The 27,768-nt window shown below is 39.8% G+C and overlaps 1 protein-coding gene across 7 annotated transcripts in view; it reads left to right on the forward strand.

Annotated features, from left to right (window-relative positions):
* PKIG (cAMP-dependent protein kinase inhibitor gamma) overlaps window positions 1-27,768 on the forward strand; it is a 98,282-nt gene that overhangs the window by 27,917 nt on the left and 42,597 nt on the right. Inside the window, exon 1 of one of the 7 annotated variants that reach the window (XM_047744934.1) lies at window positions 22,116-22,182. The exons of 3 other annotated variants lie outside the window; for them this stretch is intronic. The gene's annotated coding sequence lies outside the window, so the exon portion shown is untranslated. Of the gene's footprint in view, window positions 1-22,115; window positions 22,183-26,775; window positions 26,891-27,768 lie in introns of those variants that run through there. 3 more of the 7 variants (XM_047744938.1, XM_047744932.1, XM_047744937.1) reach the window with 3 other exon arrangements.

The raw sequence follows: 27,768 nt of genomic DNA on the forward strand, positions 1-27,768 counted from the left end.
GAGGGAGAAGCAAGGAAGCCCCAGTGTGGGATCCCAGGACTCTGAGATCATGACCTGAGCTGAAGGCAACACTTAAAATGATTGAGCCACCCAGGCATCCCAATAATTTCCTTGTCAAGAGTAGGGTATTAAAAATATTGTTACAGTTTTGGGTTTTAGGGGTTTACTGAAGCTTATTCATTTCAGTGTTCTGATTATTTCAATATCTGGATTTTTGGGGAATCTGGGTGGCTCAGTGTGTTAAGCCTCTGCCTTTGGCTCAGGTCATGATCTCAGGGTCCTGGGATCGAGCCCCGCATCAGGCTCTCTGCTCAGAAGGGACCCTGCTTCCCCCTCTCTCTGCCTGCCTCTGCCTACTTGTGATCTGTCAAATAAATAAATAAAATCTTTTAAAAAAAATCTGGATTTTTGACATAGTGTCAGAAATCATTTAATGTGTTACTGTGCGGTTTTTGTTGTTACTCTTAAAGAAAAGATACTATGAATAAAACTAATTATCCTCGGTATTTCTGATCAGGAAATTTTTTTTTTTTTTTTTTCAATTAAAAACAAGCAAACAGGGGCACCTGGGTGGCTCAGTGGGTTAAGCCTCTGCCTTCGGCTCGGGTTATGATCTCGGGGTCCTGGGATTGAGCCCCGCATTGGGCTCTCTGCTCAGCGGGGAGCCTGCTTCTCCCTCTCTTTCTGCCTGCCGATCTGCCTACTTCTGCCAACTTGTGATTGCTAGCTCTGTCAAAAAAAAAAAAAAAAAAAAATTAAAAAAAAAAACAAGCAAACACAAAAATGGGAGATCCAGGTATATGCTCTACCTCCCTCTTTTTCCCTCTTAAAAAACTGTAAAGAACAGTGTGTAAAAACAGTTTACTGCCAAAACACCCTAAAATATATTTTCGAGAAGTTTGTTTCTCATCAGGTTTTATTTGTTTGTTTCTCCAAAGCTTGACAAGCTCAATAGGTTTAATAGAAGTTTATAAATATTTTTGTTCATATTGGGCTTAACCTAAACTCCATACTGCGTTGTATCTTTCTGTGTCTAAATTGAGAGATACCATCTTGCTGGTTTGGGGAAGATTACAGAGCAGTTCAGGCCCATGGGGTTTAAGCTCACCCACAGTTCTTTAGTAATATTTGAGGACTTCCTCTGAGAAGCATCCTGGTCTAACTCAGAAAATACTTTTGGGGGAGCCTGGGTGGCTCAGTGGGTTGAGCCTCTGCCTTCGGCTCAGGTCATGGTCTTAGGGTCCTGGGATCGAGCCCACCTGCTTCCCCCACCCTCTGCCTGCCTCTCTGCCTACTTGTGATCTCTTTCTGTCTGTCAAATAAATAAATAAAATATTTAAAAAAAAAAGAAAGAAAATACTTCTGTTTAGTATTTTTGGTGTGTGTGTGTGTATAGATTATTTTGTTTATTGTTACTCGTATTTGTTATTATTCCTCATGTTTAAACATTTATTGTATTTATTTTTTTCAGCTTTATTGAAGCATGATTGACAAATCAAATTGTATGTATTTAAAGAACACAACGTGTTGATTTAACATATGTGTACTTAGTGATTACCACAGTCAGGTAAATTAACACGTTCATCACCTCAAATAGTTACCTTGTGTGCGTGTGTGTGTTTGTGTGTGTGTGTGCTAAGAATGCTTAAGGTCTTAGCAAATTTCACACAGAATATTACTAACTCTAGTCATGGTGCTGTTCATCGGATCGCTAGAGCTTAATCATGTAACTGTCTCCCCACCTTCAGTCCCTGGTAACTACTACTGTTTGTTTCTATGAATTAAACTTTAATGTCCTCTGGATTCATCATGGTGTTCAAATGGCACATTTTCCTTCTTTCCCATGGCTGAATAATATTTCATTGTATGTATATACACCATATCTTCTTTATCTGTTTATCCGTTGACAAGACATTAGTTTGTTTCTGTATCTTGGCTGTTGTAAATAATGCTGCAGGGAATATGGGAGTGCAGACATCTCTTTGAGATAGCGATTTCTTTTTTTTTTTTTTTAAGATTTTATTTATTTATTTGACAGAGAGATCACAAGCAGGCAGAGAGGCAGGCAGAGAAAGGAGGAAGCAGGCTCCCCGCTGAGCAGAGAGCCCGACGCGGGGCTCGATCCCAGGACTCTGAGATCACGACCTGAGCCGAAGGCAGCGGCCTAACCCACTGAGCCACCCAGGCGCCCCTGAGATAGCGATTTCTTATTCTTTGGATATATACCCAGAAGTGGGATTGTTGGATCATATGGTAGCTCTATTTTTAATTTTTTGAAGAATCTCTATACTATTACCCAGTGTAGTTTTGATTTGTGTTTCTCTGATCATCAGTGGTGTCAAGTACCTTCTCCTATACCTGTTGGCCATTTTTGGTCTTCTATGGAAAATGTCTGTTCAGGTCCATTGTCTGTTTTTAAATTGGATTATTATTACTATTTTGCTATTGAGTTGAGTTCCTTATATATTTTGGATATTACCCCTTACCAGATATATGGTTTACCAATATTTTCTCCAATTACATAGGTTGCCTTTTCACTCTGTGAACAGTGTACTTGGCTATGCAGAAGTTTTTTAGTTTGATATAGTGTCACTTGTTTTGCTTTTGCTTTTGGTATCATATCCGAAAGGACATTGCCAAGACCACGTCAAGGAGCTTTTTCCCTATGTTTTCTTCTAGGAGTTTTATAGTTTCAGGCTTTATATTTAAGTCTTTAATCTGTTTTTTTTTTTTTAAGATTTTATTTATTTATATGACAGAGATCACAGGTAGGCAAAGAGGCAGGCAGAGAGAGAGAGGGAGAAGCAGGCTCCTCGCTGATCAGAGAGCCCAATGTGGGGCTCGATCCCAGGACCCCAGGATCATGACCTGAGCCGAAGGCAAAGGCTTTAACCCAGTGAGCCACCCAAGCGCCCCCTTTAATCTGTTTTGAGTTCATTTTCATGAGTGATATAAGGTAGGTCCAGGTTCATTAGTTTGCATATGTATATCCAGTTTTCCCAATACCATTTATTGAAATTATCTTTCCCTGTTGTATGTTCTTGGAGCTTTGTCAAAGATTAGTTGACTGTATATGCCTGAGTTTATATCTGGGCTCTCTGTTCCACTCCATTGGATTATGTGCCTGTTTTTATGCTAGTACCATACCATTTTGACTACTGTAGCTCTCTATTCTAGCTTGAAATCAGGAAGTGTGTTGCTTCCAGGTTTGTTTTTCTTTCTCAAGATTACTTTGGCTATTTGGGATCTTTTCTGGTTTCATTTGAATTTTAGTATTTTTTTTTCTATTTCTGTGAAAAATACTAATGAAATTTTGATAAGGATTGTGTTGGATCTATAGATCACTTTAGCTAGTATGGCCCAAATTAAATAACATTCAATTAATAACATTAATAAATTAAATAAATTAATAACATTAATTCTTCCAATCCATTAACACAAGCTATCTTTCCTTTTACTTGTATCTTTCTCAATTTCATCAATTTCATACAGTTTTCGGTGTATAGATCATATATTTCTTTAGTTAAATTTATTCCTAAATATTTTATTATTTTTGATGCTATTATAAATGGGGTTGTTTTCTTAATTTCTCTTTCAGATAGTTCCTTGTTAATATAAAAGTAAAAAGCACTGATTTTTGTATATTGATTTTATATACTACAACTTTACTGAATTTGTTAGTTCTAAGTTTTTTGGTGGCACCTTTAAATTTTTTTTTTTTTTTTTAGTATAAAATCATGTCATCTGCAAAAAGAGTTTTACTTTCTCCTTTCCAAGTTAGATACTTGTCCTTTCTGCTGCTTATCTAGTTGCTCTGGTTGGGCCTTCTAGTACTATGGTTGAATAAGAGTGACTAGAGTGGAGTATCCTTGTCTTGTTCCTGATCTTAGAGGAAGTTTTCAGATTTTCACTGTTGAGTGTGATGTTAGTTCTGGGCATGTCTTTTATGGCCTCTCTTATGTTGAGGCACCATTTCTTCTATACTGAATTTGTTGAGCATTCCTTTTATCATAAAAGGAATTTTGTCAAATATTTTTTCTGCATCTGTTGAAATGATCATATGATTTTTATCCTTCATTTTTATTTATTTATTTTTTTAAAGATTTTATTTATTTATTTGACAGATGGAGATCACAAGTAGGCAAAGAGGCAGGCAGAGAGAGAGGAGGAAGCAGGCTCCCCGCTGAGCAGAGAGCCCGATGCAGGGCTCGATCCCAGGACCCCGGGATCATGACCTGAGCCAAAGGCAGAGGCTTTAACCCACTGAGCCACCCAGGCGCCCCTCCTTCATTTTTATTAATGTGGTGTATCACATTTATTGATTCGAATATGCTGAACCATTTTGGCATCCCACAGATGAATTCACCTTGATCACAGTATGATCTTTTACTGTGCTGCTGAATTCAATTTGCTGATAGTTTGTTAAAGATCTCTGCATCTATATTCGTCAGGCATGTTGGCCTATAATTTTCTTTTTTTATAGTGTCTTTGAATGGCTTTGATATTCTGGCCTTGTGAATGAATTGGAAATCTTCCCTCCTCTTCAGTTTTTTTAAGAGTTTGAGAAGGATTTGTTATTAATTCTTCTTTAAAGTTGGTGATGGAATTCTCCAGTAAAGCCATCAGGTCCTGGGCTTTTCTTTGTGAGGAGGTTTTTAGATTACTGATTTAATAATCTCCTTACTCATTATCGGTCTCTTCAGATTTTCTGTGTCTTCATGATCCAGTGGTGGTAAGTTGTGTGTGTTGCTAGGAATTTTCCAATTTCAATTTGTTATCCAAACAGTTGGTGTACGATGGTTCATAGTAGTCTCTTAGGATCCTTTGTATTTCTTTGGTATCAGTTGTACTGTCTCCTCTTTCATTTCTAATTTTATTTGAGTCCTCTCTCTTTTCTTGGTTTCTAAATGAAGGTTTGTCGGCTTTGTTTATCCTTTCAAAAAAGCAGCTCTCAGTTTTGTTGATCTTTTCTGTTGTTTTCCTGGTCTATCTTCATTTATTATTTTCTCTGATCTTTGTTATTCTCTTCCTTCTGCTAACCTTGGGCTCATTTTATTCCCCTTTTTCTAGTTCCTTGAGGTATAAAAATAGATTGTTTAATGGAGATTTTTCTTTTTTTCTTAATGTACACATTTATTACTTTGACTGTGTGTTCCCACCCTTTCCTAGCCTCTAAGTTTTCTGTGGAGAAATCTGCTGATAGCCTTCTGGAGATTTCTCTTGTATGTGAGGAATTTTTTCCTCTTGATGCTTTTAAAATTCTCCCTTTGCTTTTGATTTTCAACAGTTTTAGAATGTATCTTGGGGAACATCTTTTGTGTTAAACCTTTTTGGGGACCTGTGAGCTTCATGAATTTGGACATCCAAATCTCTCCCTAGATTATTTCCTCAAATAAGCTTTCTCCCCTTTTCTCCTTTTTCTCCTTCTGTGACTCTAGTAATACGTAGATTTTTTTTTCTCTTGATGACATCTCATAATTCACAGAGGCTTTCTTCACTCTTTTCAGTTCTTTTTTCTTTGCTCTCCTCTGACTACATAGTTTCAAATTATCTTCGACTTAACAGATTCTTTTGCTTAATTAAGTGTGCTGCAAATGCTCTTCGTTGCATTTTGTATTTCATTCACTATACTCTTCAGGTGCAGAATTTCTCTCTGGTTCTTTTTAATGATTTCTGTCTCTGTTAAGATTCTCATTTTGTTCATGTATTGTTTTCCAGTTTTCATTGAATTGTCTCTGTATGGTTTTTTTTGTGGCTCATTGAGCCACCTTAAAACAACTATTTGAAGTCTTTATTGGGAAGATCACAAATCTCCATTTCTTTGGGGTTGGTTACTCGAAAATTATTGTTCTTCTGGTGATACCATGTTACCTTGATTTTTCATGTTCCTTGAAGTCTTAAGTCGCTCTCTTCACATTCAAAGAAGCAGTCACCTCCTCTAGCCTTTACTGAGGGGCCTCAGGAAAGAAACATCTAATGTCCACCAGTCCAGGGATTCTGAGGCTTTATCAGACTTTTTCTATGGATACACATGCTCCACACTTCTTGTTCCCTTTGGGGGAGTTTTTAAAATGTATGCCTTCTCTCAATCCTGTGAAGCCAGGTTGGGTACTCATAGCCTCTTGTTTGCTTTTCTTTAGGTGGTTCTCAATGCTCTCGTTTGTGTGCTTTTTCCCAGTGCCATACTGTCAAGGTAGCTTTCTGCATGTGCTCACTTGCCGTCTGCAAAAGTTTGTACCCCTTGCTCTCCCAGTGTGCTCTTGGAGCCAGCAGTGGAATGGTGTATGTGTGTGGGTGAGGCTCATGGGACATTGTGGGTACCCTTGGGCAAGTTGAGGGGGGGTGATCTTCAGATAAGGTGTTGCCAGAGGCTTGTGGGCAGGCTTCCTGATGGAGTCCAAGAAGGGACAGTGTGATCTGTATCCCTTTGATGCCTTCCCAGAGAAGGGCTGTTCTCTCAGCCCTTCCCCTATCCCACAGTCACATGGAACTCTGTAGTCTTCTGGATGGAGCAAGAAAGAAGTAGGCCTTTAGGCACTATCTCGCACAGCTAGGGAAGTTGGACACTCACACACACACACTTTTCCTCTTGGGAGAAATCATGGGCCAAAAAGGCCTCTCTGGGTTATGCTGTGGTAGGGGAGGGATGATTCAGGTAAAGCGAAACTGTTTCTTTTACCCCCTTCAATGAGTCTAGTCTCACATTTTTTTTGTTGTAACAAACGTGCTGAAAATTTTCTGCTGAATTCCTGGACTGCCACAAAGCTACTCCTTTCCACAGGTGGTTGTCAAAATTATTGTTGTTTTGGGAAAAGATGGTACAACACCCTTTCTGCTATTTTGCTAATGTCACTCCCATATGTTTTTTTAACAAAAAAATATTTTTTACATGATGAAATTTATCTCACAGAACCCAGGAGTTGAGAGAAATATTAGAGACTTGTACTAGTTTTAAGGTTTATTGTTGATTAATTATTATTAACAGCTAAATCTTTTACTGTCTAAAATAATCTGTTTTTTGTCCTCATTTAGCTAAATCTCCAAGTTTTAGAAAAATATTTCTCACATATATTTCAGTTGATAAACATCTTGTTCCTCATATGTGACAGTCAGAAGTTAAATATTAGTAATAATTATACATTTTGGCTAATAATAGTATTAAGTTTGTAAAGATCTGTACTGAATTGAGATTCCCAAGTATAACATTTTCGTTTACAGCAAAGTATAGATTTAAGAGATAGTTATTTTTTACTAATTGTCTCAAGCTGGGATGTGAAATCCAAATGGAAGGGTAGGTTTAAGTCTCCTGTATGTTTCCTTTCACCAAGTCTGAATATACCCTGTTATTCAAAAGGTCCCAGTCACTTTTTTTTTTTTTAAGATTTTATTTATTTACTTGGCAGACAGAGATCACAAGTAGGCAGAGAGGCAGGCAGAGAGAGGGGGTGAAACAGGCTCCCCACAGAGCAGAGAGCCCGATGTGGGGCTCGATCCCAGGACCCCGGGATCATGACCTGAGCCAAAAGCAGAGGCCCTAACCCACTGAGCCACCCAGGCGCCCCCCCAGTCATTATTTTTATGGTAGTGTAATAAAAGTTTTTACCTTGGCCAAGGTCCTTTGTTCTCAAAGCCTTCAAGGATTATTTGTAGTTTCAAAGTAAATTTCAGGGGTTGTATAAGTCTTACAATATCTTACTTCATTACAATTAAGTGGGTCATGAATCTTATCTATCTTATAAGAATCAGATATAAACAAATTATTTTATTGGGATTTTCAGTGTATTTAGAGTAATCTGTACTTAACGAAATTGACCTTTTCTGTTTACTATTTTACCAGTCATCTCCCCAATCTTGCCTGAACAATAAATGTTTAAAAAGAGGTTACACTCTTAAACTTTAGTCTCAGAGAGCTGTAGCAGAATACAGAATGCAAACGTGAGATGTGGTGCTGCTTTGGATTCCCGAGACTTTCCATGTCGGAGGCTGGGGAACTCAGGAGGAGGCTTTTGTAGCAGAGGGGCTAGAAACATCTCTATTTTTCTTGAAGTTGACCAGCTTTCTGCAAGAGGACCCCTGTAAAGCCATGAGTCATTAGTAACAAAACTTTCGGTCTTTAAATGAATACAGCAGAATGAATATATGAGACCTCATTCCATAATGTAGATATGTTCCTGAAAGAGACACTTTGTTATTTTTGCTATTTAAATTATCATCCTCTCCATTGTATTAGTTCTAATAATTAACTAATTATGGAATACATAATTAACATTTATGGAAGTAATTAACATTTGTGGAAGACTTAGTATATTTTATATGCGTAGTTTCCTTTAATCCATGTAACAATCCAATACATTAGGTATTCTCTCCATTTTACAAGAAAAACTGAGACCTAAACAGGCTGTGTATAATTTGGTTGGTTGGTTAGTTTCGGTAAAGTTCAGATTCTTTTTGCCCTCTGTTTGGCACTCAGTAGTAGGCATTCAGTAAGTTCTTGAGTAATAAATAACTGTGTGAGACACAAAGCCATCTTGTCTTTTGCGCAGTTCCCTTCTATTTCATTCTTACTGCCATATTTCATATTACTGCCAGTTCGAGCTCATGTTTCTTCCAGTTTGCCTTTTTCTAGCCTCTCTTTACTTCAGTGCATCCTTCTAGTGGGGCTCCTTCTTCCAAAGTTTTGTCTAAATCCTACTTTGTAGATGTCACTCTGCCATTTAAAATAATTCATTTTTTTTTAAGATTTTATTTATTTATTTATTTATTTGTCAGAGAGAATGAGCACAGGCAGAGGCAGAGGGAGAAGCAGGCTCCCTGCTGAGCAAGGAGCCCGATGTGGGACTCCATCCCAGGACACTGGGATCCTGACCTGAGCCGAAGGCAGCTGCTCAACCAACTGAGCCACCCAGGCGTCCCAATTCAGTCATTTTTTAAATCACTTATCACCTATAGAATGATAATGGACTTTGGCTTCAAATGGCCCTCAGTAAGAATAAGCACCTAGAGATTTCAGTGTATCTCAACTTAAGAACAGTCATCTCCTCTGGTTTTTGTTTTCTTTTTTGAAATAAACTGTTGGGGCATCTGGGTGGCTCAGTGAATTAAAGCCTCTGCCTTCAACTCAGGTCATGATCCCAGGGTCTTGGGATCGAGCCCCGCATCGGGCTCTCTGCTCAGCAGGGAGCCTGCTTCCCCCTCTCTCTTTCTGCCTGCCTCTCTGCCTACTTGTGATCTCTGTCTGTCAAATAAATAAATAAAATCTTAAAAATAAAATAAAATAAACTGTTTCTGGAGTGCCTGGATGGCTCTTCAGTTAAGTGGCTGCCTTCAGCTCAGGTCATGATCCCAGGGTCCTGGGATCGAGTCCCACATCCGGCTCCCTGCTCTGTGGAGAGCCTGCTTCTCCCTCTCCCTCTGCCTGCCGCTCTGCCCACTTGTGCTCTCTATCTGTCTGTCAAATAAATAAATAAAATCTTTAAATAAATAAATAAAAAATAAAATAAGCTGTTTCTTTAAAAAAAAATTGTAAGTGGTTCATTTCTAGAAATAACCATTATAAATTGCCTGGACAACCCTTCCAGAAACTGCATCTCCAGGCAGAAATATTAGATCTGTTGTTTGCTTTAAACTATATAGATGAGCTCATATTGTATATACTGTTCTGCCACTAGTGTTCACATAGATCCATTTTATTTTATTTTATTTTTTATTTTTTTCCATTTTATTTTTTTAAACAACTTCATGATTCTATCCATTACAAACCTTTCGGCTTCAAGTAACAGAAAACAAAGAGTGTACTGGAGGGATGTAGGACAAAGTTTGGAGAATGGTCAGGACCAAGGCAGGCCTGAGAACCATGAAATAAATAGGCTCAGTGAACCTCTTTTAGCTGAAGCAGCCAGGCCAGTATGTTGACATTAGGACTCAGTCAGGAATGAATTCCAACTGTCCCTTTGTCTTTGTATCACCAGCTTATTCAGAGTCTAAGTGGACGTCCAAATAGGAGGAGGCAGTTGGATGTGGGACAGCTTAAAAAATGATAAATTTCCATTGCAGTGGTATTCTGTTGTATAAATATGCTGTAGTTTATTTAACTAGCTACCTCTTGGTAGATATTCAAGTTGTCATGTTCAGTTTTTTACCGGCAAAAAAACTGTTGCAAAGAAAATTAGTTTATGTCTTTGTGAATTTTTGTTTAAGTGTATCTGTGGAATTAATTCCTAGTGGAAGACTGTGCCGTATCAAAGAATATGTACATTTTAAATTTTGATGAATATTGCCAATTCTTCGTTAGAAGTTTGCACTAGTTTACATTCTACAGAGGGAACTGGCTTTCTTTTAATTTAAAAGGTACAACGTTATTTATAACTAAATACTCCATAAAAACTGCAAGCGTTGAAACAAGTGGGAAACCAAATTCAAGTGGCTGGAGTATAGAAATTCAACATTAACCAAGCAATAAGTGTGTTTAGAGAGGCTTTAATTGGCTGATTATATTTTTCCATGAAGTGACTAACATGTTTATCAATACCCAAGACATTCCTGCAGACATTCTGTGAATACTAAAAGGTAAATAAACTTCCCTTATTTTCTCTCCTTTACATGTTTGTTTTCCTCAATATTGGATTCTTTGACCATTTTCCTTATCTTTTCAGGGTTTGTTGTATTTATTTATTTGGATAGGCAATACCATTATATTGTACATGGTACAACAAACCATTGTTTATGGTACAGGATTCCCAAGTTACTTGAAAAGGTACGTGGTGGGACTTCTACTTCCAGTAACGGCAGACTAGATCCCTAGAATCAGCTCTGCTGATGACAGTATGGAAAGATGTACAAGATATAGGAACATTTTCTCGAAAGCTTCAAAAAGTTTAGAAGATACTGAAGGGTTGTAAGAGAGGTTAAAAAGCTAAGAGAGGGGCGCCTGGGTGGCTCAGTGGGTTGAGTCACTGCCTTTGGCTCAGGTCATGATCTCAGGGTCCTGGGATCGAGTCCCGCATCGGGCTATCTGCTCAGCGGGGAGCCTGCTTCCTCTCTCTCTCTCTCTGCCTGCCTCTCCGTCTACTTGTGATCTCTCTCTGTCAAATAAATAAATAAAATCTTAAAAAAAAAAAAAAAAAGCTAAGAGAGGTAAGGCTAGATACCAAAGCCATTTTTGTTCTGGAGGCATTTGTTTATCCTTAGAAAGCATCTGTGAAGTTAAGTGATAATTTTGGTGGCCTCATCTGTGAAGTTAAGTGATAATTTTGGTGGCCTCATCTGTGAGAACAGAATTCATAGCCCATTGCCTGTCAAGGACAGGGACTCAAATAAACCACCTTTTGAATTTGAATGGGACTGCTAAGGTCATGAAGGGGGATCTTGAACTAAACCAGTCCTGATACAGTTTTGCAACCAAAGCTTCTGGGGAACCTTTAATCTTGATGATATTAAGCTAATGATGCCATCAGGGAACCGGCAGAAGCAAGCAAAAATCCTCTCTAAAGGAGTATGTTATCCTGTGTGTCAAACTAGTCCTCTAAAGTAATTTGTTATATAATGATCAGCTCACAGAAGAAAACCAGGTTCACAAGGAAACAAGATACCCATGAAAAGAACTAGAAGAAACAACATACAGCAAAAACGTCCTCAAAGCTATGAGATATTGGAATTTAAGACATGGACTATAAAACAACTAATTTATTTGTAAGAAGAAATAGAAGCTAAGAATGAAAATATCAGTAAGTAACTGGACACTGTTAAAAACAAACAACAGATTTGAAAAATAAAGGCATTGTAGAACTAAAAATATAATAACCAGAAACAAGAACACAGTATATTTAAAATCACTGAAGAGAGAATTAGTGAACTAGAAGATAGGTTAGGAGAAAATGATCCACAATGAACATCAAGAGACAAAAAATATGCAAAGTATGAAGAGATGGTAAGAGAATTAAGAGGATCCAGTGAGAAGGTCTAATAAACATTTAATTGGAATCCCAGAAAGAGAAGAGCAAGAATGGTACAGAGGCAGTTATTTGAAGAGGTAATAGTTGAACATTTCCCAGAACTGTTGAAAGATGTGAATTCAGAGATTCAAAAGTATATAGCCCAGAATGCATATGTTAAGAAATAAAAAAGGCTAAATAGCGAGCAAGCATCTATCTTAAGAAGTCTGAAGAAGCACAGCAAAATAATTCTGAAGAAAATAAAGACAAGTTATAAGAAAAGTAGAAATCAATGAAATATAAAGCAAATATATAATATAGTCTATCAACGAGAGCTTAACAATCTTGGAAAAGATTAAGAAAAATGATATACCCTTGTGAGGTTGATTAAGAAAAGGAAGGAAGGGAGGGAGAGAGGGAAAAAGGAAAGAAGGAAAGGCACAGATAATCAATATCAAGAGTGAAAAGAGTGATGGGGGGCCCCTGGGAGGCTCAGTCAGTTAAGCATCTGCCTTCAGCTCAGGTCATGATCCCAGGGTCCTGGGATTGAGTCCTGCATCGGGCTCTCTCTTTAGCAGGGAGCCCGCTTCACACACACGACCCCCCCCCCCCCCCCCGCCCTGCCTGCCTTTCTGGCTGCTTGTGATTTCTGTCTGTCAAATAAATAAATAAATAAAATCTTAAAAAAAAAAAAGTGAAAAGAGGGGGGAATCATGTAGTCATTAACAAAATAATAAGACATAGTGAACAGTTTTATGCCAAAAATTTGGGAAATTTAGGTGAATGGATAAACTTATTAGTATTGTAACTATTAATAAAAATTGAATCAGCAGTTAAAAAACCTTCCCACAAAGAAAACTGCAGGTCTGGATGGCTTCACTAGAAAGTTATATAAAGCATTTAAGAGAGAAGGAATTAATATTACACAAACTCTTCCTGAAAATAGTAAAAGATGATCAAAACAAACAAAAAACCTGATGGTAACATTGTGAGGAAGGAAAATTCACAGGCTGTTTTACTCATGGATATGGAAAGTTCTAAGCTAAATATTAGCAAAGCAAGATCCAGTTTTTTACTTACTATTGTGGTGTAGGAAACTGACCAGAATGTGACTTAAAATGGCTATTTTATATACCTGAGATTCTATGGGTCAGGAACTTGGTCAGAGCACAGTGAGGGTGGCTTGTCTCTGCTGCTCCATTTTGTTTGGGCCCCCAGCTGAGAAGACTCAAAGTAGCTTGAAATCATATGGAGCTGGTTTTTACTTGCATGTCGTACAGTCAGTACCGACTGTTGTGTAGACCATCAGCTGGCTGCTGTATAGAACCTCAGTTCATCTCCATTTTAACACCTACATAGGTGCTTCTTGTGTTCTGTCTGCAAGGACTAGTTTGAGCTTCCTGACAGCGTGACAGCTGGGTTCTAAGTGCTGGGTTCTAAGTGCAGGGTTCTAAGTCAGTTAATTGGAAGTGCTTAACATTTTTATGGTCAAATCTTGAAATTCACATACCACCACCCCTCCAGTACTCTCTTGGTTGAGACCATTACAGAGGTCAGTCTAGATTCCTGCGAATGTGTCAAAGACCCCACCACCCAACTGAAGGAGTGTCAAAGTCACGTTGTAAGAAAAGCACTCAGGATGGAGTAGTATTGTTGAGGCCATCTTTGGAAAACATAGTCTTCCCTATCTAGCAGTGTGTGAAAAGGATAATACATCATAACCAAGTTGGTTTTATAGCCAAAATGCAAGGTTGGTTCAACACCATAGACTCAATTAGTGTAATTTGCTAACATTAGAAGAGAAGAATCATGATCGTGTGATAAAATTAAGCATCCATTCCTGATTAAAACAGTAGCAACAATTTCAGCCCCCTAGGGGTAGGTGGAAAATAGGAAGGGAACTTCCTTAATCTGGTGGGAAGAACTATAAAGCATGTACAGCAAACATCATACTTAATGGAGAATTTTCAGTTTGAGGAAGTTTTCACTTGGAGATCAGGAATCAGAGTTGCCCTAATAACATTACTTCTATTTGACATTTGTCAGAAATTCTAGCAATTGCTATGAGACAAGAAAAATAAAAGCATGGGAAAGGATGAATTAATAACTTACTGTTTCTATGATGACATGATTATTTATGTAGAAATTATAAAAGATTTCTACAAATAAATTATTAAAGTTAAGAGTTTTTGCAAGTTTGGCGGATACTAAATCAATATACAAAATCAATTGTATTTCTACGTACCAGCTACAAGTAGAAAATTAAATTTTATTATTATTATTATTTTTTAAGATTTTATTTATTTATTTGTCAGAGAGAGAGAGGGAGAGAGAGCAAGCACAGGCAGACAGAATGGCAGGCAGAGGCAGAGGGAAAAGCAGGCTCCCTGATGAGCAAGGAGCCCGATGTGGGACTCGATCCCAGGACGCTGGGATCATGACCTGAGCCGAAGGCAGCTGCTTAACCAACTGAGCCACCCAGGCGTCCCAGAAAATTAAATTTTAAAAGATACTTTGTATAGCAACATCAAAAACCACAGGCCTCTAGGCAGAAAATTATACAATTTTATTGAGAGACATTAAAGAACACCCACATAAAAGGAAATAGATCTTGTTGCAAATATTAGAAAACTCACTACTACAGAGACATTGGTTCTTCATAAGACATGGTGTGCTATTCTAGATTAGAAGGGATTTAAGAACTAAAACCATCAGATTCAAGAAGTAGGGTTCTAGTTGGATCCTAAAAAGAAAAAAGAAAAATCTTCTGTCATCCTTATCCTTCAGCTACCCTAGAGAGACCTACCATTTCCAGTTTTTCATGCATCCTAGAAATATTCCATGTGTATAAAAGTAAATAAACATATTTGTTTCTTTCCTTATTATGAAGTAGGTAGTATACTGTTCATATTTTTCTACATCAGGCTTGTAAAATATACTTTTTTTTGTCTTTTTTTTTAATTTTTATTTATTTATTCGACAGAGAGAGAGGTCACAAGTAGGCAGAGAGGCAGAGAGAGAGAGAGAGGAGGAAGCAGGCTCCCCGCTGAGCAGAGAGCCCGATGTAGGGCTCGATCCCAAGACCCTGAGATCATGACCTGAGCCGAAGGCAGAGGCTTAACCCACTGAGCCACCCAGGCGCCCCATTTTTTTTTTTGTCTTTTTAAAAAGATTTTAGTTATTTATTTGGCAGAGAGAGATCACAAGTAGGCAGAGAGTCAGGCAGAGAAGGAGAGAAGAGGAAGCAGGCTCACCGCTGAGCAGAGAGCCTGATGTGGGGCTCGATCCCAGGACCCTGAGATCATGACCTGAACCGAAGGCAGAGGCTTTAACCCACTGAGCCATGCAGGCACCCCCAAATATACGTTTTTTGGAATTATTTTTGTATCATTAAATATCACTGTTTGTGTATCTAAATTATTATGGCTGTATAGGCTTCTTTTGGAAGTACCTTGATTTTATTTAACCTCCCTCTTATGAATGTTTAGATGATTTCTAATCTTTTGCTCTAATGAATACATATCTCACATTTTTAGAAGTATGTCTTTCTGATAAATCCCTGAAAGCGGATCTGCCACGGCAGATGATATGTGAATTTTTTGTATTCATTGTCAAATGATACTATACCAATGTATGACTCTATCAGCAATGGATGAGAATTACTGTTTTTGAACATTAGTGTGTTAGACTTTTTTTTTTTTAAGATTTTATTTATTTATTTGAGGGAGGATGAGTGCGAGAGAGCATGAGGAAGGGGAAGGTCAGAGGGAGAAGCAGACTCCCCAAGGAGCTGGGAGCCCGATGTGGGACTTGATCCTGGAAGTCCGGGGTCATGACCTGAGCCAAAGGCAGTTGCTCAACCAACTGAGCCACCCAGGCACCCTGTGTTAGACTTTTTGATCCTCTCCAATGGTAGATGAAAAATAAAATATCAACTAAGATGAAGTACTTTTCATATAGTCAGAGCCATATGTATTTACATCTCTCTAAATTCCCTGTTCATATTCTGAGCTTTTTTCCTCCTTAGGTTGTTGGTCTTTGTCTTACCAATTTCTAGAAACTCTTTGTAGATTAAGGAAATAGGCTATTCATGCTATGAAATGTAATTTTTCCCAATTTGACTTAGGATTTTTACTTGGCTGATCATGATTTTTGCCACGCAAAATATTTTTATTTGTATACAGTAAAATTTATCACTCTTTTCTTTAATGACTTCTGGGTTTTATTTCATACTTGGAATGGCCTTCCACATTGTGAGGCTACAAAACATTGTGTCGTGTATTTTTCTAATACTTATGTGGTTTGATATTTTTGCATTTAAATCTGTAGATCCATTGGAAGTTGTTTTTTGTGTGTGTGATGTCTTAAGACTTTGCTTATTAACCTTACCTTTCTCAGGCAGATGGAGAGATGAATTTTGACTTTGGGTGAGAGGGGTCTGATAGAGTCCTGATCGTCTTTTAGCATATGGAATTCCTTTCACTGGAATGAGCACCTGAAGCCAGAGCTCCCTTTTTCCCACGGCAGGTGGGGAAAAGAGTTTTAAACTGAATGCTTTTCCAGTATTACATATCATTTCTCAAAACTTTCCATTACTACAGTACTAGGAGGCCTCATGACATTACAATTTTGATTTGCTTTTATTCCATGTTAAAGTGGCTGTTTTCTGATGTACAAAAGGGCACAGCTTCATTTCATTTTTAAGCTCTCTCTAAACTGTGATGTAGTATGAGTCACAGTGCATTCCAGTCATTATTTTTATGATTATTGCTTCCAAGGGCTTTCCTTTGTGATTGTGTTTTTCTGGTCCCAAATCCACCTCCTTCAGTGATCTTTCTTTAACTTTCTGTAACTCTCCATCCCCATATCACTTTATATAAAAGACAGGTTGTGAGCACAGGAGGAATCACACCTTCTTGATCATGATACCACATTTCTGTCATTGTTCCAGCATAAGTCTTAAAGAATCTTCCAAACCTTTGAAATTCATTTCAAACTTAGCAGTGGAAATAAAGAGAATTAGAAATCATTTTTCTTCAGTGGGACTTGCGGTCCTGGGCATGAATATTACTGTGCTACTTGGTCTTGGATGGACAATAGTAACTTCAACCAAGTGAGGCTCTTAAGAAAATACATTACAACATCATTTAAAAATAACTCATCTCTCCACTCTGAAGACACGGTTTCCATCTTTTTGTGGGTTTTTTTTCTGTTCATCTACACTCATTTATTAGGTGCCTTCTGTTTTGCCTGGCATTTGTGCTAGGGTAGTGGGTCTACAGAGATGAGTAAAATACTTTCTCCATCAGCTAAGGAGACAGAAATATCACAAGTAATGATAATGTACTATGCTGGGTTCTATAATAGAGATGCTTGTTGGTAGCATATCATATTGGTCAGGGTTCTTCAGAGCAAAGGACAAAATCCAATCCCGCTGGTTTAAGTAGGAAGATAGTTCGCAGAATCGGGGGGCGGGGGAAGCTAATAGATCTGGGCTTGAATGTTTACCTAGATGGAAACAAAGCAATCAGGGATGATATTTCCATAAGAAATGTCCAGCCACACTAAGAGGGATTGTTTTAGGGAAAACACCACTGCTGCCTTGACTCACTTCTTCAGCACACGTGGCATTAGATATTGGACATTAGAAGCTATGCTTCAGGGCCCTGGGTGGCTCAGTGGGTTGGGCCTCTGCCTTCAGCTCAGGTCATGATCTCAGGGTCCTGGCCTTGGGCTCTCTGCTCAGCAGAGAGCCTGCTTCCCCTCTCTGTTTCTGCCTGTCTCTCTCTCTGCCTACTTGTGGCCTCTCTCTGTGTCAAATAAATAAATAAAGTCTTAAAAAAAAAAAAAAAGAAAAAAGAAACTGTGCTCCAGAACAGCCCTGGAACATGAGCTTAAAATGGCCTTGAAGGTCTCCAGTGCAATTAGAAGCATAAACCCAATTCCTGATCTGTATGTTCCTCATGCCCCTCGTGGGTCTGGAGGAGCAACTACTGAGCTTGGAATAGCTTTGCCTTCAATTTGAACTTCACTTCTCATGACTGTAGGTGATTATTTTTAAAACTCTTTCAACATTTCATGCTATCGGCGACCAGCATCCCATCCTCTAGTGTGGGAATTGGCAAATTGTAGCCTGCCACTTGTTTTGGTAAATGCAGTATTACTGTAATACACTATATGCATCTGTTTACACATTGTTTATGGCTGTTTAAAGAGTCGGACAGTTATGGGGCGCCTGGGTGGCTCAGCGGGTTAAAGCCTCTGCCTTCGGCTCAGGTCATGATCCCAGGGTCCTGGGATCGAGCCCCACATCGGGCTCTCTCCTCAGCAGGGAGCCTGCTTCCCTTCCTCTCTCTGCCTGCCTCTCTGCCTGCCTCTCTGCCTACCTGTGATCTCTGTCTGTCAAATAATAAATAAAATCTTTAAAAAAAAAAAAAAAGTCGGACAGTTGTAACAGGGATTACTTGCTGGGCAAGTTCCTTATCAGTTCCTTGTTCAGAAAGATACTCCCCAAGTAAGAGCATCCTGAGGGCCTGGGCCAGCAGTCAGTGCCCTGCCATTCATAATGGGCCTCTTGGAGCTCCTGGAGTTAGATGATGTTCTCAACAAGGTTCCTTTCACACCTTCCAGCCCTTTCTGTCACAAGCCTCGGCTGGCAAGTAGGGGTTAATCAGTGCAGCATTCTGTGCTGAAGACTTGTCTTCATTGCTCCAGTCCAAAAGGCCTATTTGGCTCAACGTCTGTAATTGAATTTTATTTTATTTTATTTTGCCTTTTGCTCTGTTAAGTGCCTCTTCTAGTCCTTAGCTTCAGATGATGTTATCTCCAGCTCACAGAGGATTCTATTGTTAGACAGCCAGTAAACTCTCTGCGAAAACATATGGATAATTTGGGGATATGGCCAGAAACTAATGGATGCTGGCGAGTGCTTGCAAGATCAGTCTTCCCTATATGTTAAGCCAGATGAAATCAGAATTATCCTCGGTGATATTTGCACAATATGGAGTTAGTACAGAGAAGTAGTTAGGGTGCAAAAGAATTATAGGGACTGTAATTCAGGTATGACTTTGTTCTCTTCTTTGAGCCCATGTAATATACTTAGTTCACACGGAAGGCTTCTATTTTTAATGCCCTATCTTACAAGGCAGTAGCCTGGTTCTCTTGTCATAGGGTCCACGGAAATGAGAATTTCCAGTAATATCGTCCCATCTGATTTTCTTCCTTCAGATTCACACTATTAATGAGCCTTTCAGTCAGCTTCCTCTGGTTTCTGTCTAATTTGTTGCTGCTTAAATTAATCTTCAAGCACATCATCTTTCTCTTTGTTTTCTTTACTGGGACTTTTTAGAAACTTCAGCATCAGTTTGTACAGAGTCATTTTATCTCTGGGCCAACAGCCTCAGTCCTTCCCAAGGGGGGAGGGAAGAATCCCTTTTATCTTCTGCAAGGCTGTTCTCTTTTAAAGACTGCTCTGCTTCAGGCCTGGAATCTTTTCCTGGCTAAGAATTTTCATCTGTGGACACAACAGCTTCTTTGCAGCTCTGCATAAATAATCATCTCTGTTGGTTAGAAATCATGGCATTCGTGCAAATTAGTTTGAGGGTACCTTTAGTTCTGTGGGCTAATAGCCTTGTTCTTGATCTCATCTTTCATTGTACTGAAATCCACTGGATGTCTGCCTACCATCCACCTATCAGAAGCAATGTGATCAGTCATGGGAAATGAGAAGAAAGCTCTGGGGTCCTTTCTCTGTGGTTTTCCCATCAAAGATTTGGAGGAAGGGCTGTGGCTGAGGAGCCCAGAGGCTGCCCAGGGCATTTCCATCCCACAGGATCTTGCCCCCTTCCCTCTCCTCTCCATCTTGCTTTATTAAAGATCCTCCTTTTTCTTTCCGATTTTATTTCCCTTTTCTTTTCTTGGTATGTGTTGCCCAAAGGAACTTAAAAATAGCTTTTTATATTTTTTTCTTTTTATAGAATACTATATTTTTATTACAAAAAGAGTGCTTTGCGGAAAACATTAAAATGCCAACAAACTAGGGCTCCTGCAGTGGCTCAGTTGGTTAAGTGTCTGCTTTCAGCTCAGGTCATGATCTCAGGGTCCTGGGATCCAGCCCCACATCCAGCTCGCTGCTCAGTGGGGAGTCTGCTTCTCCCTCTGCCTCTGTGCTCTCTCTCTCGCTCGCTCGCTCTCAAGTAAATAAAATCTCTAAAATTTTTTTTTTTAAAGATTTTCTTTATTTATTTGACAGAGATCACAAGTAGACAGAGAGGCCGGCAGAGCAAGAGAGAGGAGGAAGCAGGCTCCCCGCCGAGCAGAGAGCCCGATGCGGGGCTCGATCCCAGGACTCTGGGATCATGATCCCAGCCCAAGGCAGAGGCTTTAACCCACTGAGTCACCCAGGCGCCCCTAATTTTTTTTTAAATGAAATAAAATGCTAACAAACCAAAAGAAGAAAATAAAAATTACCTGCAGTGTTACTACTAGGTTCCTCAGTTATTTTTTTATGCAGAATTTTTCTTTATAACCATGAGCCCCTATTATATACACTATATTATATATATAATATAATATATAGAGAGACTATTTTTCTCATGCTGTGAGATACTCTTCTATAGCATCACATGGTAACTGCATAGTATGCCATTCTGCAGGTGTACCAAAATGTATTTGCCACTCGCTAATTGTGCACTGTGAGTCAGCACCCTGAGTCCAGTCTTTGCAAACATCCCCATAATGATCTCTTGCAGGATAAAGCCCTAGAAGTCACATGACCTGGTTAAAGGGCATGTATACATATTTTTTAATCAGTAAACTTTATTTTTTAGACTAGTTTTAGGTTCAAGTAAAACGGAGCACAAAGTACAGAAAGTTTCCATATTCCGCCCCACCCCGGGGGGGGGGGGGGGAAGTGTTTTAAGGATTTCAGTACATGTTGTCAAATTGCGTTTTAGGACTGTTGTACTATTTTTCATTCCTAACCACCATTTTCCCGTATCTCTACAACACTGGGTGTTATCATTCAAAAGAGATCTTTGATGAGGTACGTTTAGAGGAGAATACCTTCTCCAGTCACCTTAAGACTGATTTTTTTTTTCTTCTGAAATTCATTTTTATGTTATCCATCCCATTACTATTTTTTATGGTGGGTGATGGCAGAGTTCCATCAACCTTCCTTACTTTGCCAATTTAACAAAAGTTAGAAAAGTAAATACTTGTACATAAAAATAAACACCTAGATAGAACAGAAAGATATAAGCAAAAAAGGGTGGGGGAGAGTCTCCCTCCTCACTTACCCAGCTTTCTCCTGAAAGCCTCCCTCCCTCCCTCCCTCCCTCCCTCCCTCCCTTTCTTTCTTTCGAGATTTTATTTATTTTATTTGACAGAGAGAGATAGTGAGAGAGGGAACACAAGCAGGGGGAGTGGGAGAGGGAGAAGCAGGCTTCCTGCTGAGCAGGGAGCCCGATGCAATGCAGGGCTCCATCCCAGGGTCCTGGGATCCTGACCTGAACCAAACGCAGGCACTTAATGTCTGAGCCACCCAGGCGTCACCACTTCTTTATTACTTTAGAGATTTTTGGTAATTGTGGGGATTACCTCCAAAATTGTAAATAAGATTCACACACACACACACACACACATATACATATTTTTTCTTTATTTGTGATTTTAGACAGTTAATTTTAAAGTAGCTTTGTATCATTTAATGGCAAATGTCTTTAAACCTTCTGGTGCTTATCTTATCTTGCCGGACTTGTGCTTGTTTGACCTCAGAAAACTTCCCATGCAGGCTCTTAAGCTCAGGCATGCATTCGACATATTTGCTAGGGTGATGGCAGGAAGGTTTGGGGATATTTAATCCATCATGTTGGCTGAAATGGCAGTCAGTCCTGATGCCTTCACTGTCTCTGATTCTCCTCTGTAAAAGATAAATTAGCATCCGTTCATTATACTCTCCCTCCTTTCCTTCCTCTACCTTCCTACATTCAGATGAGATAGATGCTATTATTGTCTTCATTTTACAAATGAGATCTCAGAATTCAGAGAGATCAAGTGATTTGCCTGGGATCACATAGCTCGTAAGTGGGGGAGGGAGCTAGGATTTTTTCCCAAGTGCATGTGATTTCAACACCCAAGCTTATCCTGGTGCTACATTAACATATTCTCTCCACTCTATCCTTCAAGGCTGTTACCTCCTCTGCCCCTCCTGTGTCTGGCACGGCTGTCATTTTCCCTGGGAGTTTAGGAAAAGGTAGGTAGGTCTGTATTTTGATGTTGGCTACAGGACTTAACAAGCTGTAAATTACCAAGTCATCATGCCCTTGAATGTAAGCATTTACAACAAGATGGTTTTCAGAAGAAATGAGACAATCTCGTGTGAAAGTTCTTATGTAACGCAAACAGCAGACATGATTATTTCAGAACTCAATAAATATTTGCTGATCTAACAATGCAAACCAGCAATGTGGATGGTAGGTTTCTCTTAGCATAGATGAGTTTTCAGAACAATCTCAGTTTGTCAATTCCTTTTTCTTAAAGTGGCATTTAAAAAAATATTCATGGTTACTGTTTATTAAGGAAAAGAACTCTTGTTTTTTTGTTTTGTTTTGGCTTGGTTTGGATTTTGGAGATATTTGTATGCAGACACAGGGAAATCAAAGGCCACAGTATAGCAGGCTGGCTATTTAAAATGGCCCCAGGATCTTAAAAAAAAAAAAAAAAAAAGGGCACCTGGGCGGCTCAGTCAGTTAAGTGGCTGCTTGCAGTTCAGGTCATGATCCCAGAATCCTGGGATGGAGCCCGGCATCGGCCTTCCTGCTCAGCAGAGAGCGTGCTTCTCCCTCTCCCTCTGCCTGCCACTCTGCCTACTTGTGTCCTCTTTCTGTCTCTCTGTCAAGTGAATAAATAAAATATTTAAAATAATAAATAAATAAATAAGTAAATAAAATAAAATAGCCCCAGGGGCACCTGAGGTGCTCAGTCATTAAGTGTCTGTCTTTGGCTCAGGTCATGATCTCAGGGTCCTGGGATGGAGCCCCACATGGGACTCCCTGCTTAGCAGCAAGCCTGCTTTCCCTCTCCCACTCCCCCTGCTTGTGTTCCCTCTCTCACTGTGTCTCTCTCTGTCCAATAAATAAATAAAATCTTTAAATAAAATAAACAGCCCCAGTGTCCTGGCCTCTTGTTGATTTCCTCTGCTTGTACTCTGTATTCATGTCACTCATTTCCACCTGTTGTTCCATTTGTAGTTAGTGAGTCCTAGGGCCAAAAAGGAAGTGGAGGGGTGAGGTTAGTCTGAAATGTACAGTCTGACTTATCCCACCCTATTGTAGCAGTCTGTTGTCTTTCCTTCCCTCAGTTAACTATAAATCAGTACAGAGATCACATTGCATTGTTTATACCTTCAGGATTATGTGTATTATGTTTATAAATCAATGAATGTCAGCGGTGTTCTTATATTTTCTGCATAAACTGCAAGGTGACTTGGGGTACCCATTGTCAACAACAAGCAATGACCATCAGTGCTGTTACAGTCTCCCTATAGTGAATGTCCCAGAGATGGCCTCCAGAGAGGTCCACAGGCCCCTTGAAATGATACACATTTTCCAAAGAGCAGGATCTTAGCTTTCATCACATCCTCAAAGGAATACGTGACCTAAAATGAGTTAGCAACACCACACAAACTGTGAAAAGCTTTTCAGTGGTGTGGAAGAGTAGTCGAGTTAATTTATTTTTGTGCCCACATACATATCAATTTGTCCTTGATAAATAAATATCCCTCTTGATAAATAAACCATGTAAACTCTGATGTGTTAGCACTTTAAGATCTAGATAAGATCAGCTTGACCCCTTGTTTCTTGCCATGTAGAAATCTGAGGTTTCCCCCAAGGTTCTGCAGGTTCCTAGGGGGTGAAGGTGTTCTCTGGGTCATCTCTGCCTCCTCTTCCTCTGTTTCTCAGCCTATCAGTTCAAAATTGAAACTTGGTCCTTTCCTGGTTTCCACCAAGAATAGGGAATATACTCACAAAAAGAATTTTAATTGTTACCAGCTTTGCTGGTGGTTTGGGAACCCCAGACCCTGGACCTCTGGCATCTCCCTGGGTCCTTGCTCCTTCCCCTTCTTTTATTCCTCACAGATTCCCCCTGGAATTCAGTTCTTCTTTATTTATCGTGCAGAGCAACTTGGCAACCTTTGGCTTTTATTTCTGTTGTTTTTTTGCATGGCTGAACTCAAAAAGGTGGCTGGTAGCTAAAAGGGCCTCATATTTGACAGTCTTTCTCTTTAGAAGGCAGATGTGGCTATAAAGTTTTTCTTTCATTTTATATTTATAAATATAAAATATAAAAAATTTATAAATATAAATATAAAACATATATATATATATATTAGCATCCTTTCAAATTTCTTGAATCCATCTGAGTAAATTCTGTAGGTCTGAGTTCTTATTAAAAATCTCTCTGACTTCACTGTGAATGCAGGCCTTTGCAGTGGGGTAGGACCCATAAGCCCACTGAAGATCTTACTCCTTCATAGCACAAAAGAGGAGGAACATTTTTAGTTTGAGATCTACTAAACTAATTTCCCTCACTGTCCCATAAACTGAGTTTTCTTCTCCAAGTTTCTTTAACGTTTTCTTCATGTTCTTTTTTTTTTTTTCTAAGATTTTATTTATTTGACACAGAGAGCAAGAGAACACAAGCAGAGGGAGTAGTAGAGAGAGAGGGAGAAAAAGGCTCTCCGCTGAACAGAGAGCCCAGACGTGGGGCTCGAGAGAGACCCTGAGACCCTGAGAGATCATGACCCGAGCAGAAGGCAGACACTTAACCAACTGAGTCACCCAGGTGCCCCTTCATATTCTTTTTTATTTTTTTAGTAGTAATATATTTATTTTTTATGACTATGACATCAGTATGAATTTTATAAAAATTAGACCAATGTGGAAGTACACAATTTAGTTAATGAAAGCCCTCCCCCATAATCCTGCTGTTCAGAGATGGCCTCTGATAACAATTTGGTTTCTTGTGTATCCTTTTAGAGATGTAAATGCATATAGCAAACAGTAAAACCCTGACTATGAGCCACGTACTGTGCTCTGTCTCATTAAATCTTCACAGTATCTCTGAGATGGGGCCTCCTGTTTACCAAAAAGTAAACTTGAGGCTTATAGCTAACTGATGACTTGCCTAAACATATTTCCAATATTTGCTTCTGTAAGCAGCCTGCAGTAAATAAAAATGTATCTCACCGTTGTTCTTGTCTGATTATCTCCATATAACAAATTTCCGGAACTGTAATGCTTGGTCAAAAAGTGTGTAGTTTGAAACTTCTGGCTCGTTTTGAGGGAAGCAGTTAAGAGCAAAGGCTTTGTGGTCATACACAGCAGTGTTCATATTCCCACTGCCATTTGCTGGCCACTCACTAGACTTAAAACTGTGCCTCAGTTTGCTCATCTGTAGAATGGGATAATAACAAACCTCATACGGCTGTGAGGACTGAATGAGATGACACATGTAACATCTGCGGCTAGTACCCAGCACATAGGAAGAAAGCAGTACATTTGACAAACCTGGTCCCTGCTCCTATAAAGCTAACATTTTAGTGTGGATGGTAGGGAATGGCAGTGAGGATGAACAGTACAGAAATTAATGGATAAGAAAAATAGCAGTGCTGTGCAGACAATTAAAAGAAAGTGATCTGGGGCACCTGGATGGCTCAGTTGGGCGTCTGCCTTTGGCTCAGGTCATGATCTCTCAGGGTCCTGAAATCGAGTCCTGCATCAGGTTCCATGCTCATCAAGGAGTCTGCTTCTCCCTCTCCCTCTGACTCTCCCCCCACTTAGGTGCTCGCTCTCTCAAATAAATAAATAAAATCTTTTAAAAAGGAAAGTGATGTGATAGATGGGTAGTTACCTTAGGTTGAGTGGGTTGGAGAAGTCCCCAAGAGGTGACATTTTAGCTAAGGTCTGAATGATGAGGAAATGGTTTAAATTCCTAGAAGTAGACTCATGGGATCAAAATTACGTGCATTAAAGCCTTTAATCACATATTGCCCAAATATTACCAACTGATCAGCAAAATATTTCTTTTTTTTTTTTAAAGATTTTATTTATTTATTTGACAGAGAGAGATCACAAGTAGACGGAGAGGCAGGCAGAGAGAGAGAGAGAGAGAGAGAGAGGGAAGCAGGCACCCTGCTGAGCAGAGAGCCCGCTGCGGGACTCGATCCCAGGACCCTGAGATCATGACCTGAGCTGAAGGCAGCGGCTTAATCCACTGAGCCACCCAGGCGCCCCTCAGCAAAATATTTCTAAAATAATTCACATTCCCTCTATATATAAACATGCTTCATTCCTTCACTCTTTTACCACTTTTACTTTTCTCCCGATTTTTTAAAAAGTGGGTTTAATCTAGGGGCACCTGGATGGCTCAGTCATTAAGCGTCTGCCTTCAGCTCAGGTCATGATCCCGAAGTCCTGGGATCAAGCCCCAGGTCGGGCTCCACGCGGGTGGGAAGCCTGCTTTTCCCTCTCCTACTCCCCCTGCTTCTGTTTCCTCTCTCATGCTCTCTCTCTCTGTCAAACGAATAAGTAAATAAAATCTTTGGGGAAAAAAAAGTGGGGTTAATCTCAAGATTATCTTGGAGACATTCCGTGTTTGTCTTCTAAAGAGCTTCGTTAGCAGGGGTTAAAAATAAGGAAACAGGTTGGTCCCTTGGACGAATCTCTTAATTGTCCAGCATCACCCCCTGTACTCTAAACCTTCCTTCTCACTCAGCGCCCTTTCTCTCTGCACCAGTTCCTGCCCGATTGGGCGATGGGGCTGGAGGCCGCCAGCGCGTTAGCGGGGGCATGCATGTCGATTACCATCCACATCTCCCTTTTGGAATGAGACAGTGCCTGGCTCAGGGGAGGCGGCTGATCAGCATTGCCTTTGCTGTAAAAACAAGGCAGCATTTGGAGGTACGCTGGTTTTTCCAAACAGATGCGTTGGCAAGGGTACCGTAACCTTTTGTGTGTTGAAACGGTGCGGAAGGCTCTGTACGTCTTTTTGTTCCAATCAAACCCCTTCCTGGGTGGCACACGCTGGGGGCAGTGGCATTGCGGGCACCCTCGGGGTGTGGTGCCTCCTCTGTTTGGCTGTAACGTGGATCTGGTTGCATAGCGTTTGTGGATCTGTTCTGTGGGGCCTTTTATCGTCTTAGAACCGTTGTCGGAAACATTCCTTTTTGCAGGGCTTGACTGGGGCTCAGCATCATTACAGTGATCGAGTACCTGTGAAATTACAGAGCTCATGCGGATACTGTTTTAATTTGTCTTATTTTTAAAATTTACGCATGTATTAGAATTTAATCTCTGATTCTAGCCTGAAAGAAAATGATACTATGTAGTTTAAGCTCCTAGGCAAATGGATTAAAGTCGCTTGTTCCTAAAATGTGATTTCTTTTTATGATCTTGATTTTTTTTTTTAACGCAGCAATTTAAATAAAACATCCTAAGGGCAACACGAAGGGGCCCGGGGGCGGCGTGGGGAGGGAGTGTGTTTGATGAAATTGTCCAGGAGCAAAGCATGGCTCACTTGCAACCCAGAGATTTGTCATCCAAATATGTGCAGATTGCTGGTCCTATAAATAGTTTGAACTCTAGTAAACGGCTCCTTCCCCCTAGCTGCTGCTTGGCCATTGTTCAGATGCCGGAACAGCCAGGGAACAGGCTCTTAAGCCAAGTTCATGGCCCTTGGGCCCAGCTCTTAGTCTGCCTCTTTGCCAGGCAGGGCCATCAGCTACCCAGGGTTGGAGATGACCAGAGGACAGACATTCAAGCCCTTCAGTTCCCCACTT

This window comes from Lutra lutra, chromosome 9 (assembly GCF_902655055.1).
Source record: "Lutra lutra chromosome 9, mLutLut1.2, whole genome shotgun sequence".
Classification (NCBI taxonomy): Eukaryota; Metazoa; Chordata; class Mammalia; order Carnivora; family Mustelidae; genus Lutra; species Lutra lutra.